We start from the raw sequence: 4,115 nt of genomic DNA on the forward strand, positions 1-4,115 counted from the left end.
CAACTACACACTCACTCAAAACGTATACTTAATACATTCAACAATACTTGTATTAAATCGTGTTTATGAAAGAGACTATGCACTCACTTGATAAGAAGATGCTCGGACAGCACTACGGCTCTTAAAGTAGTATTCTTCGGTGAAACTATGATATTTTCACACACCGGGCTTCTCGCGGGCAGAGCTTCGGCTCGAAAACTCTTTTCTTCTCGGGATCTTCGGTGCTTCGGGTGTTGGGATGATACCGGGGCTTCGGGGGTACTTCAAGACAGCTAGAGAGGGTATCGGGAGTGAGAGAGTGAAGGAATTAGCAACCATGGTCGGCTGCCATTCGGTTTCTATTTATAGGGCCATTTTTCTGGATTCACGTCGTGAATCTCAAAATTCACGTCGTGAGTTCAGTCAGGCATAGGTCATTGCGTTCGTCATCAGCCCACTTGCTCTGGAAGGCGTCACTTCTGAGTTCACGTCGTGAACACTGTGTTCACGTCGTGAATTCTGACACAGTGTCGGGGTTTGTGCCCCGAACTTCAGAAATTCATATCTTTCGCATACTAGCTCCGTTTTCGACGTTCTTTATATCCACGCGTAGGTGAGATTATGCTCTACAACTCTCGTTTAGACTCCGTTGACTAATTTTGAATTTAACTTTTATTATATTATTTTTAGTAGGCCGGGACAGGAAAACTCCGTTAGGAATTCACAACTCCTTCATCTAACGACCGTTTTCGTCTGTCTTTTTACCGTTGGACTACTATCTACGAGATCTTCGATTCTCGTTTAGATTTTTTTGGCTAGAAATCACTCGATCTCATATTCGAACTTTGGGCTGGATACTGCTAAGTCGAAACTTCGAAAAATCATAACTTCCTCATATGAAGTCAGATTTAGACGTTCTTTTTATGCACGCTATCGGTTTAACGTATTCTACGACTTTCGTTTATATCACTAAGGCTAAATATTGCTCTATCGTAAATTCACTATTTACGTCATGTAGTGTCGTACCGGTTCTGTCGCGAAACTTCGACAGGTCATAACTTCTTCGTTATAACTCGGATTTCGGCATTCTTTATATATTCGGAAACCTTGCCACGACCACTACAACTTCCTTCATAGATATCGGGCTTATCTAATGTTTTATTATTACGCTTATTCTTGTTCTTAATTCATTTAAGTTACACAATTAAGCATAAAACACATAACACTCAAAATAATACATTTTTTATTATTTCACAACGGTTTACAAAGGTTAACCTAGACTATTACATCATCATTAATGCCTAGCCTAGAAACACGGGAGTTACAATTCTCTCACCCTTAGGATGATTCCGTCCCCGGAATCACACATCAACAAACAAATGCGGATAGCGACTCATCATGTCACTCTCCGTTTCCCAGGTGAGTTTTGGCCCATTCGCATGTTTCCAACGGACAAGCAATAATTTGACCATCTTACGTCGTAACTTCTTCGTCTTTCGGTCAACGATTGCCTCTGGTTCTTTAATTAACCTTTTGTTCTGATCAATTCTTAACTTAGAAATTGGATTATATCGGGAACTTCTCCCGTGAACTTCCTCAAATAACACACATGGAAAGTGTTATGAATTCCATTCAGTTCTTTGGGTAATTCGAGCTTGTAAGCTTAATTCTCAATCCTCTGAAGAATTTTAAACGGTCCAATAAATCTTGGACTTAACTTTCCCCTTTTACCAAATCGTATAAGTCCCTTCCACTGAGACTTTAAGCAAAACCGAATCCCCAACTTCAAATGCCATCGGTCTTCGCTTTATGTCAGCAAAGCTCTTTTGACGATCATGAGCTGCTAACATTCTCTCCCTAATTATTTTCAACTTTTCAGCAGTTTGATATACTATCTCAGGTCCCATAAACTGCTTTTCCCTAGCCTCAAGCCAACAAGACGGCGTATGGCATTTTTGTCCGTATATAACTTGATAAGGTGCCATATTTATGCTCGAGTGGAAACTATTATTGTACGAGAATTCTACCAAAGGTAAATGTTCATCCCAGTTACCTTGGAATTCCAGGGTACATGCTCTCAGCATATCTTCAAGTGTTTGTATCGTCCTCTCGCTCTGACCATCAGTATGTGGATGGTAAGCTGTACTCAAACACAACTTGGTACCCAATTCCTCTTGTAGACTTTTACAAAACCTCGAGGTGAAACGGCTATCACGATCCGACATAATCGTTAACGGAACACCGTGAAGCCTCACAATTTCTTTCACGTAAGAATTCACAAGCTTATCCATAGACCATCTCTCGTTGGCTGCTATGAAGTGTGCACTCTTAGTGAAGCGATCAACGACTACCCAAATCATGTCGTGACCGTTCTTTGTTCTGGGCAGTTTAGTGACAAAATCCATAGCAATGTCTTCCCATTTACCCATAGGTACAGGCAAAGGTTCTACACTCCCATATGGTTTCTGATGTTGTGCCTTAACTCTTGCACAGGTCACACACTCGGCCACATACTTTGCAATATCAAGCTTCATCGTCGGCCACCAGTAAGAGGGTTTCAGGTCCCTATACATTTTAGTGCTACCGGGATGAATCGGGTACATGGTTTTGTGAGCTTCTTCCATCAGAAGATCTCTTACTCCTCCTGACTTAGGTACCTAAATCCGATCTTGGAATACCTTCAGTCCGTGACTGTTTATACCGAACACTAACGTTTTGCCCAAACGTTCTCCTTTTTGGTCATTCTTCTCAGAAGCTTCATCTTGAGCTTTCTTTATACTCTCCACAACTGTCGAGACAACTTCTATTCTCAACGCTCTTGGCCTTTTTCTTTCAAGATTGACTTTCCGACTGAGAGCATCAGCGACAACATTTGCTTTACCGGGGTGGTAAAGTATCTCACAGTCGTAGTCTTTAAGTAACTGTAGCCAGCGTCGTTGCCTCATATTCAATTCTTTCTGATTAAAGAGATATTGGAGACTCTTATGATCAGTGAAAAGTTTGCAATTCGAGCCATAGAGGTAATGCCTCCATATCTTTAGAGCAAATACTACCACTGCCAACTCCAAATCATGAGTGGGGTAGTTCTTTTCATGCTCTTTCAGCTGTCGAGACGCATATGCTATCACCTTTTCTCTTTGGGTCAATACACAACCCAATCCAACACCAGACGCATCGCTATAAACAACGAAGTCTTCAACTCCATCGGGTAGAGAAAGAATCGGTGCTTCACATAGCTTCTTCTTTAGCAACTCGAATGCTTCTTTGTGCTTATCACTCCAAGAATAAGTAGCTCCTTTGTGGGTCAAAGCTGTTAGTGGAGTAGCGATCGAAGAAAAGCTTTGGATAAACCTTCGGTAATATCCGGCTAATCCCAAAAAGCTTCGGATCTCTGTGGGACTTTTCGGTTGTTCCCATTTCATCACAGCTTCAATCTTTGCTAGGTCAACCATTATCCCTTCTTGGTTGACCACGTGACCCAATAATTGGACTTCTCGAATCCAAAAATCACATTTGGAGAACTTGGCATACAACTTCTCCTTCTTCAAGACTTCCAACACTTCTCGCAAGTGTCTGCCATGCTCCTCTTGGCTTTTCGAATAAATCAGAATGTCATCTATGAACACTATCACAGATTTATCAAGGAACGTTTTACAAACCCTGTTCATTAAATCAATGAATGTTGTTGGAGCATTGGTTAGTCCAAACGACATAACCAAAAACTCGTAGTGTCCATATCGTGTTCTGAATGCAGTCTTCTGTATATCCTGCTCTCTCACCTTCAGCTGATGATATCCTGACCTTAGGTCGATCTTTGAAAAATAACTTGAACCTTGTAGTTGATCGAACATGTCATCAATCCTTGGCAATAGATATCTATTCTTTATCGTTGCCTTATTTAGCTCTCTGTAATCAATGCACATCCTCATACTCCCATCCTTTTTCTTTACGAATAACACCGGAGCTCCCCAGGGTGATGAACTAGGTCTAATTAAACCTTTGTCCAATAACTCCTGAAGTTGCATCATCAGCTCCTTCATCTCCGTTGGTGCTAATCGGTAAGGTGCTTTTGCTATTGGCGTCGTTCCTGGTAACAAGTCGATACAGAATTCTACTTGTCGATTGGGCGGTAATCC

The sequence above is a fragment of the Lactuca virosa genome, chromosome 9, assembly GCF_052849685.1.
Source record: "Lactuca virosa cultivar CGN04683 chromosome 9, Lactuca_virosa_CGN04683_v6, whole genome shotgun sequence".
NCBI classification, from domain to species: domain Eukaryota; kingdom Viridiplantae; phylum Streptophyta; class Magnoliopsida; order Asterales; family Asteraceae; genus Lactuca; species Lactuca virosa.